Source organism: Drosophila miranda (assembly GCF_003369915.1).
Source record: "Drosophila miranda strain MSH22 chromosome Y unlocalized genomic scaffold, D.miranda_PacBio2.1 Contig_Y1_pilon, whole genome shotgun sequence".
NCBI classification, from domain to species: Eukaryota; Metazoa; Arthropoda; class Insecta; order Diptera; family Drosophilidae; genus Drosophila; species Drosophila miranda.
The window spans coordinates 16958366-16975864 of NW_022881603.1; the positions used below are offsets into that span (position 1 = coordinate 16958366).

At 48.4% G+C, this 17499-nt stretch overlaps 1 pseudogene; it reads right to left on the minus strand.

Moving 5' to 3' along the window:
• Positions 1–12152: 12152 nt before the first annotated feature.
• On the minus strand, positions 12153–17260 carry LOC117190848 (annotated as a pseudogene).
• Between the last annotated feature and the right edge of the window lie 239 nt (positions 17261–17499).

The window sequence follows — 17499 nt, forward strand, 5'->3', positions numbered from 1 at the left end:
TAACTGTAGAGTTGCGGTGTCCGCAGCAACTCACAACGTTCCCCCTCGTTTTTTCTCGCCCTGTCTCTCTCTAACACACACGTAGCATAGGCGGCTTTGCTTAGAGTAAAACATTAGCGCCTAGATCTCAGAGACTACAAAAGCTAGAGCAACCAAATTTGGTATCCACACTCCTAATATATCGGACCGAGACGAGTTTGTTTCAAAATTTCGCCACACCCCCTTCCGCCCCCGCAAAGGACGAAAATCTGGGGATATTCCAAAATCTCAGAGACTATTAAGGCTAGAGTAACCAAATTTGGTATCTGCACTCCTGTTAGATCTTACTATAAAACATGTATCTCAAAATTTCGCCCCACCCACTTCCGCCCACACAAAGGACGAAAATGTGTTGCATCCACAATATTGCACATTCGAGAAAAATAAAAACGCAGAATCATAAATAATGACCATATCTATTAGATTGCTGAATCTGGATCAGATCAGATCATTTTTATAGCCAATAGGAACAAATCAATTTGCAGTGGCTACGCAGCGCCCGACGTCACGCTCAGACTGATTTTCTGTCTCTCTCGCACGCACTCTTTGTCGGGTCGTTTAATATTAGCGGCGTCTGCCGGAGGAGAGCCATACTGACTTAGTATCGGGAATAACCGTAGAGTTGCGGTGTCCGCAGCAACTCACAACGTTCCCCCTCGTTTTGTATGGTTTCTCTGATTGAACGGGACTTCACAACGAAACACAGCCCACCAATACACCACTCAACCCACTGTGCATGATTGTACCTTTAATTTCCACGCGAAAGCAACATATTTCTCTTGATTTTCATTTCAAAGAGAAATATTAATTATTCCAACCGTTAAGCACGCAAATGGGTCCCATGTCGAGATGTTCTTTCGGTCGTAATAATTGAGTGCCCCTTCGATGCAGTTCATTTCATTCACTCACCTGCACATTTCTGTAGCCAAAGATAAGGAATAGATAGACGAAAAGTACCAGAACGGGAACATAAGTTAATCTGGGCCGCATCCAGTGGGAAAATCGAGCCATTTTTTCTAGAGAAACGTCATGACTTTAACTGGGGAACACACAGCTGACTACTGAATGACGGTTGCGTGGGTGCACGGGTGCCCGACACTGCGGGCACTATCAGCTTATTCAAAAAAAATGTGTTATCACCATAGCTAGCAAACGACGGTCAACACTTTTTCCCTTTGCTGTCTCGTCACTGACAAAACCGAAAAAGACCACGAAGACACGGTCTCTCACTGAGCAGAACACTTTTTGTCTCTTCGCTTGTGTTATGTGTTTCGGGTTTTCGGGTGAGCCCGACACACGATCGTGTCTCACAATAACAACTTAGAAAGACACTTTGGTCAAGCGCTCACAGCAAAAGTGTCTTTAGATGAGCAGAACCAAAAAAGTGTCTGAGTAAAGTGTTTTTATACCCGATACTCAAAATGAGTATTGGGGTATATTAGATTTGTGGTAAAAGCGGATGTGTGTAACGTCCAGAAGGAATCGTTTCCGACCCCATAAAGTATATATATTCTTGATCTTGATCAGCCCTGTCTGTCTGTCCGTCCGTCCGTCTGTCCGTCTGTCCGTCCCCTTCAGCGCATAGTGCTCAAAGACTATAAGAGCTAGAGCAACGATGTTTTGGATCCAGATTTCTGTGATATGTCACTGCTACAAAAATATTTCAAAACTTCGCCCCGCCCACTTCCGCCCCACAAAGAACGAAAATCTGTGGCATCCACAATTTTAAAGATATGAGAAAACCAAAAACGTAGAATTGTAGAGAATGACCATATCTTTAAGACTGCGGAATCTGAATTGGATCGTATTGGTATTATAGCCAGCATCAAGAAAACAATTTCATTTTTTCTCGCCCTGTCTCTCTCTAACACACACGTAGCATAGGCGGCTTTGCTTAGAGTAAAACATTAGCGCCTAGATCTCAGAGACTACAAAAGCTAGAGCAACCACATTTGGTATCCACACTCCTAATATATCGGACCGAGACGAGTTTGTTTCAAAATTTCGCCACACCCCCTTCCGCCCCCGCAAAGGATGAAAATCTGGGGATATTCAAAAATCTCAGAGACTATTAAGGCTAGAGGAACCAAATTTGGTATTCGCACTCCAGTTAGATCTTACTATAAAACGTCTATCTCAAAATTTCGCCCCACCCCCTTCCGCCCACACAAAGGACGAAAATCTGTTGCATCCACAATATTGCACATTCGAGAAAACTAAAAACGCAAAATCATAGATAATGACCATATCTATCTGATTGCTGAATCTGGATCAGATCAGATCATTTTTATAGCCAATAGGAACAAAACAATTTGCAGATGCTACGCAGCGCCCGACGTGACGCTCAGACTGATTTTCTGTCTCTCTCGCACGCACTCTTTGTCGTGTCGTTTAATATTAGCGGCGTCTGCCGGAGGAGAGTTATACTGACTTAGTATCGGGTATAACCGTAGAGTTGCAGTGTCCGCAGCAACTCACAACGTTCCCCCTCGTTAGTTTTTATACCCGATACTCAAAATGAGTATTGTTATACCCGATACTCAAAATGAGTATTGGGGTATATTAGATTTGTGGTAAAAGTGGATGTGTGTAACGTCCAGAAGGAATCGTTTCCGACCCCATAAAGTATATATATTCTTGATCAGCATCGATAGCCGAGTCGATTGAGCCCTGTCTGTCTGTCCGTCCGTCCGTCTGTCCGTCTGTCCGTCCCCTTCAGCGCATAGTGCTCAAAGACTATAAGAGCTAGAGCAACGATGTTTTGGACCCAGACTTCTGTGATATGTCACTGCTACAAAAATATTTCAAAACTTCGCCCCGCCCACTTCCGCCCCCACAAAGAACGAAAATCTGTGGCATCCACAATTTTAAAGATATGAGAAAACCAAAAACGTAGAATTGTAGAGAATGACCATATCTTTAAGACTGCGGAATCTGAATTGGATCGTATTGGTATTATAGCCAGCATCAAGAAAACAATTTCATTTTTTCTCGCCCTGTCTCTCTCTAACACACACGTAGCATAGGCGGCTTTTCTTAGAGTAAAACATTAGCGCCTAGATCTCAGAGACTACAAAAGCTAGAGCAACCAAATTTGGTATCCACACTCCTAATATATCGGACCGAGACGAGTTTGTTTCAAAATTTCGCCACACCCCCTTCCGCCCCCGCAAAGGACGAAAATCTGGGGATATTCAAAAATCTCAGAGACTATTAAGGCTAGAGTAACCAAATTTGGTATCCGCACTCCTGTTAGATCTCACTATAAAACGTGTATCTCAAAATTTCGCCCCACCCCCTTCCGCCTACACAAAGGACGAAAATCTGTTGCATCCACAATATTGCACATTCGAGAAAACTAAAAACGCAGAATCATAGATAATGACCATATCTATCAGATTGCTGAATCTGGATCAGATCAGATCATTTTTATAGCCAATAGGAACAAATCAATTTGCAGTGGCTACGCAGCGACCGACGTCACGCTCAGACTGATTTTCTGTCTCTCTCGCACGCACTCTTTGTCGTGTCGTTTAATATTAGCGGCGTCTGCCGGAGGAGAGCCATACTGACTTAGTATCGGGTATAACTGTAGAGTTGCGGGGTCCGCAGCAACTCACAACGTTCCCCCTCGTTTTTTCGTGTATATGTTTATTTATTCATGTTTTCCGCATCTTTTGGGCTATTGTATTGTAATATGTATATTTATTTGCAAAATTGGCAAACGAACATTGTTCGGAGCAGAACCCAGCCGATTAGCTGCTTGCCAAATAGCACCTAATTCTTGGCCCTCAGCCGCTTATTTTGTTTGTTACTTATGTCTATGTCACTCATTTGTTTGTTAAAGCTTTGCGCTTGCTTGCCCTGCTAAACGCTCTCTGCCAGCTCGCTCTTCGCTATCTCCGATTTGCGTCTGCCTACCGACGTCGGCCGAGCGAAGCTGCGCTTAGCGATCGGAGCGGCAATGTAAAGGGCAGGCAAGCCACACTTGCAATTTGGATGTCACGCATTAAAGAACATATCGTAATTTTATTTCTGCGCCGAGTTTTATTTAATTCGAAATAATTAGTCGGCCGATTGGGGATAAAAAACATTATCTCCACATAAAATTTGGTGACCCCGACGTGATCTCTGAGTTGCAGTGTCAATTAATAATCATTCGCGATCGACATTTGTTAGCCCTAGCAAATTTTCGGCGGTTAAGCACAATTCGGTGCTAAAACACACTTACATACACCTACATACACGCATTGCTGGCTATTAATTTCTCTGTCGCGACAATTCGGTCAGTGCAGTGCGGTAGGCAGTGCAGCGAACTCACTAATACACACAAGCGGAGTACAAAGCGGAATCGGACAGCTCGCACAGCCGCACAGCTAAAGGCATTAGCTGTAATCCCTTTGCTTTCGGTTCCCACGTTTATACGTATACAGGGTGTCTTTTTCGGTCGTGCTGAGTGACTCTTTTAAAACCTCAATATGGCAGCACCTGAGCCTACCAATGTCGCGAACGCAGCAATGCCGAGTGATGTAGATTTCTACAAGCACAAGGCCGAGTCCATCGCGCGCCAACTAAAGGCCATGGATCGCTTTCTCACCAAGGAAGAGCTTGCCGAGTTAGATGAGGCAGAACTTCAAGCTCGCTTAGAGCAAATCGAGCGAATGAATGCGGATTTCGATGCCGCTCAAACGAGCCTTGAAAGGCTGGATTTCCTGCAGTTAGCCCATGATGCCCGACTGGACTTTTCGAATGTTTATGTGAAGGTTAGGTCCAGGCTGTCGCGGGAGTTGATGGCTGCTCGCACGGTAAATGTTGCCAATTCAACGGCTCGGCATACTCTCGAGGGGAGTATAGGCCGTTCTCGAATGCCCGAGTTGCAGCTTCCGCGATTCGGTGGGAGCTACATGGATTGGCCAGAATTCCACGCGATGTTTTCGACAATGGTGCACAAAGACCATCGTATAACAATCATCGAAAAATTCCAATATCTTCGTGGATGTCTAGATGGTGCTACGCTGGATACGATTCGTTCCTTGGAACTTTCTGAGGAGAATTACGACAAGGCGTTGAATTTGCTAATGTTGCGATTCGATAATAAACTGTTACATTTTCAGGCACACGTCAAGGCTATTTTCGGGCTGCAAGGGGTGGAGAAGGGCTCAGCTATCGGCTTGCGCGCGCTCAGCGACAAAATCAATTCGCACTTGCGTGCACTTCAGACCTTGGCGACCCCGCAGGAGATTTCGGATGGGTTGCTAATCTTCATCATAGGCACGAAACTGGACCACAAAACAAAGGTGAAATGGGAAGAGAACTTGCCGACGTCAGGATTGCCTCGGTGGGCAAGCATGGCCTCATTTTTGGAAGCGAGATGTCGGATGCTGGAGAATTTGGGATCAGCCATGGCAACAAGTCCTAGTCAACAGGTGGGAGAAGACAAACCTGTCACCCTTATCACCTCCAGTAACGACCATCCTAACCCCATATGTAACCATTGCAATTCCTCCGAGCATTACATATCTAGATGTCAGGCATTCCTGAATCTCTCTGCGTTTGAACGATACAAAGAAGCAAAGAGCCGCTTGTGTTTGAACTGCCTCAACAAAGGCCATGAATTGCAGAGGTGCAGGTCAGGACTTTGTAGGCATTGCCATTCCAAACATCACACGCTACTCCACATTCCATCGGGAACTGGTGCTTCATCTTCCTCTTCACCGGCCGAGGAATCGATCCAGCAAGAGGCCGCGACTGTGCTTCTAGCAAGCGGGTGTTCTAGCCCTCCCCCTCGATCCAGAAATCTCAGCCTAGCCAGAACGTGTTGCTACCTACTGCCCTCGTCCATGTAACAGATCGTTATGGGGCACTTATCCCATGTCGTGCCATTTTGGATTCTGCATCACAGGCAAACTTTGTAACATCTAGACTTGCTGATCAGTTGCAGTTGGATCATCGCTCGTCTTATGTTCACATCTCTGGAATCGGAGATTCCATTCTACCTTCGAGCAAGTCTGTGCATATAGTTGTACAATCCCAGGACGCAAGCTATCGAGCTTCCTTCGCTGCAATTGTCACCAACTCAATTACGGAAATGCAGCCTAACTTCGGCGTAGACGCAAAGGATTGGCCAATGCCGAATAATCTAAAACTAGCTGATCCTAATTTCTCCAAGCCCCAACGTATCGATCTGTTGATAGGTTCTGGTTTGTTCTTTGATTTAATGTGCGTCGGACAGATTCGACTATCAGCCAAATTGCCAACATTGCAGGAGACAAAACTTGGTTGGATAGTATCAGGAAGCATTGATAGCTCGGAGAATAAGCGTGCAGCTTTAACCGCTTTTGAAAATTCCTCGTGCATCTCTATTGACGATTTTCGACCCACAACGCTGGAGTACCAAAACTTAGAGCAGCAATGCAGGAAGCAGCTGCTCGAGTGCCAGGTGCAAGTGGAAAAACTGCGATCGGAGAATCAGGAACTGCAGCGCGAACTTTTCCATATATTAAAAACCTACATATCCACGCCAAATGAAATTCAACTTTCAACAGTTTCTACATTGCCAAATTTCCTGCCATTCTATGCAATTACAGAGGTTCCCGATGATCAAGACGTAATCACGACAAGCCGCCTTCGTAAAGAAGCGCCGATTGCTGCGTTCGACGATCATCCCAGCGTAGCCGCCAGCTGCGCCCAAGCAAGCATCTTCAAGAGGGCCGTTGGAAAAATAGCGGTTCTGCCCCTTCAGGATGGATCTGTTGAAAGCCTTTGCCTTCCAACGGGGGGTGAATGTTCGGAGCAGAACCCAGCCGATTAGCTGCTTGCCAAATAGCACCTAATTCTTGGCCCTCAGCCGCTTATTTTGTTTGTTACTTATGTCTATGTCACTCATTTGTTTGTTAAAGCTTTGCGCTTGCTTGCCCTGCTAAACGCTCTCTGCCAGCTCGCTCTTCGCTATCTCCGCTTTGCGTCTGCCTACCGACGTCGGCCGAGCGAAGCTGCGCTTAGCGATCGGAGCGGCAATGTAAAGGGCAGGCAAGCCACACTTGCAATTTGGATGTCACGCATTAAAGAACATATCGTAATTTTATTTCTGCGCCGACTTTTATTTAATTCGAAATAATTAGTCGGCCGATTGGGGATAAAAAACATTATCTCCACAAACATTTTCGTTTTGCTTTTCACGATTCATTTTAAGCTCCAATAGTCAAACCTTATAGAATTCACAAAAATTGATAGTTGCCATAAGCATCACACGTACAAGCACGCATACATACGCAAAAGACACATTGTTCGTTCACTCGCGACAAGATGCTCAGTGAAAAACAGGAACAAAAGAGAAGTGAAAAAATCGGTCTTTGCTTGAGCGAAGAGCGAGTTGAGCAAAAACAGATTTGATCGGGTCTTTTCAGTCCATTTTCTCAATGTGTCCGTCAATGAGAGGTTTTTATCAGACACGCCGAAAGTGTCAACAGTTATTTGCGAGCTATGGTTATCACACATTTGATAGAGACATGGATAGAGAGGTGTGTGTGGCCGGGTACTAAAAGTAAAAACGAGGGGGAACGTTGTGAGTTGCTGCGGACACCGCAACTCTACAGTTATACCCGATACTAAGTCAGTATGACTCTCCTTCGGCAGACGCCGCTAATATTAAACGACACGACAAAGAGTGCGTGCGAGAGAGACAGAAAATCAGTCTGAGCGTGACGTCGGGCGCTGCGTAGCCAGTGCAAATTAATTTGTTCCTTTTGGCTATAAAAATTATCTGATCTGATCCAGATTCAGCAACCGGATAGATATGGTCGTTATCTATGATTCTGCGTTTTTAGTTTTCTCGAATCTGCAATACTGTGGATGCAACAGATTTTCGTCCTTTGCGGGGGGAAGGGGGTGTGGCGAAATTTTGACACAAAATGGTCAAGGTCCGATATTGTGGATACCAAATTTGGTTGCTCTAGCTCTTGTGGGTTCTGAGATCCTTGAACTCATATTTTGCAATTGGCAAAACCGACCATGAAACCTGTGTGTTTCACAGAGCGAGACAGAGCGAGAAAGAATGAAATTGTTTTCTTGATTCTGGCTATAATAATTATACGATCTGGTTCAGATTTTGCACTCTAGAAGATATAGTCATCTTCTACGATTCTGCGCCTTGTGGTGGCGGAAGAGGGCGGGGCAAAGTTTTGCAATATTCTTGTAGCAGTGACATATCACAGAAGTCTGGATCCAAAACATCGTTGCTCTAGCTCTTATAGTCTTTGATCACTAGGCGCTGAAGGGGACGGACAGACGGACAGACGGACGGACGGACAGACAGACAGAGCTCAATCGACTCGGCTATTGATGCTGAACAAGAATATATATACTTTATGGGGTCGGAAACGATTCCTTCTGGACGTTACACACATCCACTTTTACCACAAATCTAATATATCCCAATACTCATTTTGAGTATCGGGTATAACTAGTGTACAAAGCGGAACGGCAAGCAGTTACCCTGGAAATTCATAATCTGTTCACATATTCACATGGGGAGGCTCAAGCTCTTGGGATGTTTGATCAATTATTATGCAATTTGGTAGTATAACTGTCGTACAGAGGGTTGTGATTAAAATACTTGTTATTCAGATTTTGGAAAAAAAAAGATTAATAATAATTACCGTCTTCGAGGACTATATGAAAAAATGTAATTATTCATCATTCGCTGAGCCTCGGCTGAGACTGATAATTTTGTTTACCCAGTCGAACTTGGCTACTTCCAAGAAGTACATCTGGTACGCTTAATTTTCCACTAAGCTCTCCACTAAGTTCTCATTTCCATATAGGTAAGGGCGGAAAAGGCAGGCTGCGAAAACATTCACATGCAAATGTTTTTAGTACATGAATTTTTCGCTTAAAGAATGTTAAAACGATTGTGGAGATAATGTTTTTTATCCCCAATCGGCCGACTAATTATTTCGAATTAAATAAAACTCGGCGCAGAAATAAAATTACGATATGTTCTTTAATGCGTGACATCCAAATTGTAAGTGTGGCTTGCCTGCCCTTTACATTGCCGCTCCGATCGCTAAGCGCAGCTTCGCTCGGCCGACGTCGGTAGGCAGACGCAAAGCGGAGATAGCGAAGAGCGAGCTGGCAGAGAGCGTTTAGCAGGGCAAGCAAGCGCAAATCTTTAACAAACAAATGAGTGACATAGACATAAGTAACAAACAAAATAAGCGGCTGAGGGCCAAGAATTAGGTGCTATTTGGCAAGCAGCTAATCGGCTGGGTTCTGCTCCGAACATTCACCCCCCGTTGGAAGGCAAAGGCTTTCAACAGATCCATCCTGAAGTATCAGAACCGCTATTTTTCCAACGGCCCTCTTGAAGATGCTTGCTTGGGCGCAGCTGGCGGCTACGCTGGGATGATCGTCGAACGCAGCAATCGGCGCTTCTTTACGAAGGCGGCTTGTCGTGATTACGTCTTGATCATCGGGAACCTCTGTAATTGCATAGAATGGCAGGAAATTTGGCAATGTAGAAACTGTTGAAAGTTGAATTTCATTTGGCGTGGATATGTAGGTTTTTAATATATGGAAAAGTTCGCGCTGCAGTTCCTGATTCTCCGATCGCAGTTTTTCCACTTGCACCTGGCACTCGAGCAGCTGCTTCCTGCATTGCTGCTCTAAGTTTTGGTACTCCAGCGTTGTGGGTCGAAAATCGTCAATAGAGATGCACGAGGAATTTTCAAAAGCGGTTAAAGCTGCACGCTTATTCTCCGAGCTATCAATGCTTCCTGATACTATCCAACCAAGTTTTGTCTCCTGCAATGTTGGCAATTGGGCTGATAGTCGAATCTGTCCGACGCACATTAAATCGAAGAACAAACCAGAACCTATCAACTGATCGATACGTTGGGGCTTGGAGAAATTAGGATCAGCTAGTTTTAGATTATTCTGGGATTGTACAACTATATGTACAGACTTGCTCGAAGGTAGAATGGAATCTCCGCTCCCAGAGATGTGAACATAAGACGAGCGATGATCCAACTGCAACTGATCAGCAAGTCTAGATGTTACAAAGTTTGCCTGTGATGCAGAATCCAAAATGGCACGACATGGGATAAGTGCTCCATAACGATCTGTTACATGGACGAGGGCAGTAGGTAGCAACACGTTCTGGCTAGGCTGAGATTTCTGGATCGAGGGGGGAGGGCTGTGGAGTAGCGTGTGATGTTTGGCCTGGCAATGCCTGCAAAGTCCTGACCTGCACCTCTGCAATTCATGGCCTTTGTTGAGGCAGTTCAAACACAAGCGGCTCTTCTTTGCTTCTTTGTATCGTTCAAACGCAGAGAGATTCAGGAATGCCTGACATCTAGATATGTAATGCTCGGAGGAATTGCAATGGTTACATATGGGGTTAGGATGGTCGTTACTGGAGGTGATAAGGGTGACAGGTTTGTCTTCTCCCACCTGTTGACTAGGACTTGTTGCCATGGCTGATCCCAAATCCTCCAGCATCCGACATCTCGCTTCCAAAAATGAGGCCATGCTTGACCACCGAGGCAATCCTGACGTCGGCAAGTTCTCTTCCCATTTCTCCTTTGTTTTGTGGTCCAGTTTCGTGCCTATGATGAAGATCAGCAACCCATCCGAAATCTCCTGCGGGGTCGCCAAGGTCTGAAGTGCACGCAAGTGCGAATTGATTTTGTCGCTGAGCGCGCGCAAGCCGATAGCTGAGCCCTTCTCCACCCCTTGCAGCCCGAAAATAGCCTTGACGTGTGCCTGAAAATGTAACAGTTTATTATCGAATCGCAACATTAGCAAATTCAACGCCTTGTCGTAATTCTCCTCAGAAAGTTCCAAGGAACGAATCGTATCCAGCGTAGCACCATCTAGACATCCACGAAGATATTGGAATTTTTCGATGATTGTTATACGATGGTCTTTGTGCACCATTGTCGAAAACATCGCGTGGAATTCTGGCCAATCCATGTAGCTCCCACCGAATCGCGGAAGCTGCAACTCGGGCATTCGAGAACGGCCTATACTCCCCTCGAGAGTATGCCGAGCCGTTGAATTGGCAACATTTACCGTGCGCGCAGCCATCAACTCCCGCGACAGCCTGGACCTAACCTTCACATAAACATTCGAAAAGTCCAGTCGGGCATCATGGGCTAACTGCAGGAAATCCAGCCTTTCAAGGCTCGTTTGAGCGGCATCGAAATCCGCATTCATTCGCTCGATTTGCTCTAAGCGAGCTTGAAGTTCTGCCTCATCTAACTTGGCAAGCTCTTCCTTGGTGAGAAAGCGATCCATGGCCTTTAGTTGGCGCGCGATGGACTCGGCCTTGTGCTTGTAGAAATCTACATCACTCGGCATTGCTGCGTTCGCGACATTGGTAGGCTCAGGTGCTGCCATGTTGAGGTTTTAAAAGAGTCACTCAGCACGACCGAAAAAGACACCCTGTATACGTATAAACGTGGGAACCGAAAGCAAAGGGATTACAGCTAATGCCTTTAGCTGTGCGGCTGTGCGAGCTGTCCGATTCCGCTTTGTACTCCGCTTGTGTGTATTAGTGAGTTCGCTGCACTGCCTACCGCACTCCACTGACCCAATTGTCGCGACAGAGAAATAAATAGCCAGCAATGCGTGTATGTAGGTGTATGTAAGTGTGTTTTAGCACCGAATTGTGCTTAACCGCCGAAAATTTGCTAGGGCTAACAAATGTCGATCGCGAATGATTATTAATTGACACTGCAACTCAGATATCACGTCGGGGTCACCAAATTTTATGTGGATATAATGTTTTTTATCCCCAATCGGCCGACTAATTATTTCGAATTAAATAAAACTCGGCGCAGAAATAAAATTACGATATGTTCTTTAATGCGTGACATCCAAATTGCAAGTGTGGCTTGCCTGCCCTTTACATTGCCGCTCCGATCGCTAAGCGCAGCTTCGCTCGGCCGACGTCGGTAGGCAGACGCAAAGCGGAGATAGCGAAGAGCGAGCTGGCAGAGAGCGTTTAGCAGGGCAAGCAAGCGCAAAGCTTTAACAAACAAATGAGTGACATAGACATAAGTAACAAACAAAATAAGCGGCTGAGGGCCAAGAATTAGGTGCTATTTGGCAAGCAGCTAATCGGCTGGGTTCTGCTCCGAACAACAATCTTGGGGAAAAAAAGAACGATCAGGTAGCGAGTCGGGTCTAATTTCATCTATTTTGGTGAAAAAAGAAGTAGAAAGAACCAATCTTTTGTGAAATCGGTTCTACAGATTTTTAACTTTTTGATAAAACATGAAATTTGGCAAAAGTTGGCCTCATTTTCGTAATCGAGATTTTGATACCGTTCGACAGTATGGATCCTCACGATCCTGAGTCCTTCGCCGATCTGGCCCTATTTGCCAGAGTTATAGCGCCCCGAAAAGTAAGCATGCCAATAAATAAAATACTATCTTTTGTATATAAAGCGGCCGATATGGCCCTGACAAGTGGCACCCTGGCACCGAAACATCAACATCACCCAAACTTACAATTTGTAAGTTTATTAACACATAACTAACTATAAACTATTAGCCTCTACTGTGCTATGCCTTGGCCACGTCCGCCTTTTTGACGTACTTCATTATCCTCACTATTGTAGAGGGGGTGACGCCTTGGATTCGACTGGCAGCAGCGATTGTCTGTGGCTGAATGAGGCTCAGTTTCTGTCGTTCCTCGTTCGAGAGAGAAGTAATCAATGTCAGCAGGAATGGCCAGACGCTCTTCCCGTCGTACATCCTCCACGTCTCGTTGTTGTTCCTCAACAAAGAACGAGTACAGGGCCTCTATCTTCAGCCTCTCGGCCAGGTTGTTGTCGTCGCGCAGCCAACTCAGTTCCGTGGGGAATAGATTGATCAGCTTATCCACCGTGATGTTGTCCGCTGGTATGGCAAGCATGTCAAAGGCGGTCTTTTCCACAGAGGCTTTGGACGTGGGTAGGTCCAGAGACTGGCGCCAGTAATTGCTGTGTTTCCGCAATCCCCTCAAGGTCTTTCTTCCGCTTGCTTAAAGTGGACCATATTAATAGCCCTTATTGGTAAGCCGCATGTCGGCGTTGTCTGGTGAAGGGACAATCGGAACTCTGCCCGACTAGTGAACATGCGGTAGGGCTCATTGGTGCCCAAAGAAGTAAGGTCGTCTACTAGTACACCGATGTAGCCTTCAGTTCGACTAATTGTCAGCTGCCTGCCGTCCGCGTGGCGAGTTTTGCCCGCTGCATTGGCACCAGCCACAATTCCCTGGGCAGCAGCCTCCTCGTAGACTGTGGTTCCATTTATCTGCCCCGCAAAGAAGAGGCCAGGCACACGCTTTGTCTCTAGCACACCGTACCCGGGTTGCACCACTTCGGCATGCTTCAGACCCTTGATGGCGTGTACCAGCTCCACTTGCTGCTCATGGGGCAAGGTACATGAAATTCCTTGTGGATAAACCAAGGGGCTGTCCAGGCCCTCTGGCTCTAGCCATACTTGATGAACTCTTGCGCCAAATCGTAGAATTTTCGACTCTATTGAGGGACAATAGCGAGGGCCTGTTATCTCCTCGGTAACATGGCGATTAACGTGGAGATTATTCCGCACGATGTCATTGACCAGCGGTGTCGTGTAGGTGAGAAATGAAAATGGCGTCGGGGGATCATCTCCTTCGTGTCTCTCTAGTTGGGAGAAATCCACACTGCTCTTATCTATCCTGGGCGGCGTTCCTGTCTTTAGGCGTCCCATGCGGAAGCCCAGTCTGTCTATGGCATCGCCTAAGGCCTTTGCTGGAGCATCTCCCATGCGTCCAGCCGGTCTCACCTCCAGTCCAATGTTGATGTGTGCCCTTAAGAAAGTTCCGGTGGTGAGCACAAGCGAACGACTGCGAACCACTTCCCCATTGGCCAGTAAAACACCAGTACAGCGTCTGTGCTGATGTTGCTCATCTTCTATGAGGATATTGTCCACAGCCGCCGCTCTGATCTCCAGGTTTTGCGTACTATGAAGTTCCTTCTGGACAGCTTTCTTGTAAAGCTGCCGATCGATCTGCGCCCGCGGCCCCCACACCGCCGGCCCGCTTGTTGAGCACTTTGTAGTGTACTCCAGAAACATCGCAGCAGCGCCCACAGACTCCGTCCAGAGCATCTACCTCTCGCATCAAGTGGCCCTTTCCAATGCCCCCGAACGAAGGATTGCAGGACATCTCGCCAATGGTCTAAAGCTTGTGTGTCAGCAGCAACGTGCGGGCCCCCATCCGTGCCGCCGCTGCAGAGGCCTCTGTGCCGGCATGTCCTCCGCCAATGACAACCACATCGGTAATCAGCGTCAGAATATTGAGCTCCCGCTTGTCCAGCATCTGTCTGCCGGCCTTACGGTGTCGCCAGCTAGTCTGCAGCAGCTGCAGGATGGCCGGGATGTGGCGATGAATAATGGCCAGGGCCTCGACACCATACTCTTCGGTTGCAGCCGCCTCCAGGAGCTGCTCCACAAGCTGCAGCAGCGAACGCTTCACCACGGGCTTGGCCTTCTCGTTGAGCAGCAATACCATCAGCTGATGCATGATGGCAGGCTCATCCGCAGAGGGACTCTGGTTCAGCCACTTCTGATAGCAAGGCTCCCCGCCCCAGAGGAGCAGCAGCTTCAGTAGCGGCGTGGGCGTGTGTATGGAGTCCTGTGGCAGTCGGGCGAGTCCTGGCCAGACGTACACCTCGCAGATTGCGTTCATCTCCTGCTCCTGCCACAATTCCTCCATGTCCACTAATTGGCCAAAGTAATTCCCTAGGGTCTGCAGTCCCGAGTGCTTCACATTCTTGTAGGCGGTCGCCAGCTTTCCTTGGCCGTTGATCACCTCCTGGGAGACACTGCCGACGAGCAGCAACAACTTGAGAACATAGACCTGGAAGTCTGCCGTCAGCCGGCCAGCGAACTCCTTGCGTATGAGCTCCAGGAGATTGACGATCCTCTGCAGCTGCTTGGCCGCAATCACTGCCGAGGAATCGTACGAGCTCTGGACATAGCGGGGCAGCTCCTGTATGGGTTTGTCCGTGTATTCGGCGAAGCGTCCGAACGCAATTTTTTTAAAATTCAATGATCTCCGTCTCCTCGAGCTGTCCCAAGAACCTCAGGATCAGGGTCTTCCGCTGCTGGGCACTCAGCTGCTTTTGGACACCCTTCGTTAGCATCTTGCCGTAGAGCACGCGCAGCATGAAGGGCATCAGCTGGGACCTCTGATCCGCTGGAATGCTGGCCAACTCGAAGCCACTCAACGTTGTCTTGAACTTTGCCTCATCGATCAGACCCGCCAGCTGAGCCTTTTGCTGCACCAGAGCCACTGGCTGCTTGTAGGCGGCCAGGCAGTCGACGGCCAGCTGCTGCGGCTGGGCGTTCGGCCCAGCGAGGAGCTCCAGGTAGAAGGCATGCATCTCCGCCTGTCGGTGCAGGGCCTTGGGGTTCGGCTGCGACAGGAAGCAGGCCAGCTTCAGCTGCAGAGTTTGGAGTATGAATTTGGCATGGACATTGTGCGTTCGGCGCTCGGCGCTTCGTTGTCCTCATCTTCGTCGGCGTCGACGTCCTCCGCTGCAGAAATAAGATATGATCATTCAATGAGAATTTTGTGAACCCTGTTGGGCATACCCGTTGCCTCGTTGACGTTCCACGTATGCTCTGTCCTCTCCAGCTGGGCTCGGTACTCCTGCTCGACGAACTGTAGGAACAGTCGCACCACGTCTGCATTCTTCACCTCCGCCAGAGCTCCCAGCTTGGGCAGGCACTGCCACAGAAGTTGGCGATAGTTGAGCGCCTGCTGCAGACTCAGTTGCTTCTCTCCAGCCTCCACGGGCAGGAGCATGGTCAGGGCAGCGGACGCATAGGCTGCCCGGTGAGGCTGTGGTAGTGCGGTCGTGGAGTTCACCTCGTAGTCTATGCAGGCGACCGTCTCGAGCAGCTTCGCCTTGAACAGGTTCCAGAACTCGTCCGTTCCCATTACCTTCACGTAGGCGGCCAGGAGCTGCTGGACCGGGGCCCACACAAACTTAAAGTTATTGTAGAGCAGGCCGAGGAGCAGGCTCACCGCATGCTCCTTGAACTGAGGCAGCCGGGAGTACTGCTCGAACTGGGCGGTCGCCGGAGTTTATAAGATCCAGGCAGTGGGCCGCTATGCGTCTGTATTGCGTCTGGGGCTGGCTGAGCAGAGTGGAGACAGCAGTCAGCAGCTCTGTGGAGGCCGAAAGCTCTTTCTTTGGGGTTTCCAGCAGAAGCAGCTGCAGGCAGGCCACGGAGCGGATGTCCTTGGCCAGTTCCGGCGTTAGAAAGGCATACAGTTTGGAGGCAAGCGCAGGTGGAAGCTTGAACTTGAGCAGGGCATGGGTCTGCAGTAGCAGTAGCAGAGGGGTGTAGTCCGAGCTGGCGCTCCTCAAGCGATCTTCAATGTTAGAGTGAAGTGTCCTTTCCAAGGGCTGCTGCTGAAGCCCTTCAGATGGGGAACCAGCACCAGCAGAAACAGGTGCTCCTCTATTGCCCCATCCAAGGTCAGGAGCTGCTGCTCCACGCATTTGATAGTCTCCTTGTGCTTCAGTTGGAGAGGATAGACCTCCCATTGGGCCAGGGATGTGCCGTCCACCTGCAGCGGCCTCTTGTGCTGGACTATGCGGGCCAGCAACTCCAAGGCTCTTGCCTGTCTCGCCTCCTCGTAGTAGCCGATGACGTGCGGCAGGACCAAAATCTCAAATTGCTGATAGTCCAGGAGCTGCAGAATGGAGTCCTCATACAGCGACTCGGATTTTCTGCTTACGACCAGCAATTTCTGCAGCAACCGACTGGCATCCAGCTGCGGCAATTGCGTGTGCTGGGCCTTGAGCAGGCTGGTAACCAGGGTCGTAAGCGGTTGCAGGGAATCCACGCTCCGGTCAAGCAGCTTCAGTAGGGTGGGAACCACGAGGGACAGCTCGGCCACGTAGCGTCCGTCCTTGTGACTGACCAGGGGCAGCATCAAGTCAATCAGTGGCGCAGCGTCGACGCCCTCACGGCTCGCTGCGGAGCAGAACTGTTTCCAGAGAACGCCGCTCTGGTCGGGGAGTAGGAAGTTCAAGAGCAGTCCCAATGAATACTCCACAATGTCGGCCAGTAGTTCTGCCTGAAGCATTCCACGCGAAGCATTCCACGGCAAAGTTGATTACATGCTCGGCGTAGTGCTGCTCGTCTAGTAGTGGCAGAATCGCGTTGAACACAATGCCAATGTTGCGCTTCAAATAAAGCTTCAGAGTCTTGAATAGATGGGCAAGGCAAATCAGGGTCCACTCCAGCTGCTCGGCGTCCTGGGTGTTGAGCAGGCAGATGAGGCGGTCCAGAATGCGTTGGAAGTACGGATAGAATTCCTCGCGCAGGTCCGGCGCAAGAACATAGAGGAGTTCCAGCAGAGGCTGCTGCGACAGATTCGTGGCTGTGGAAAGCCGCTCCAGCAGCATATCGA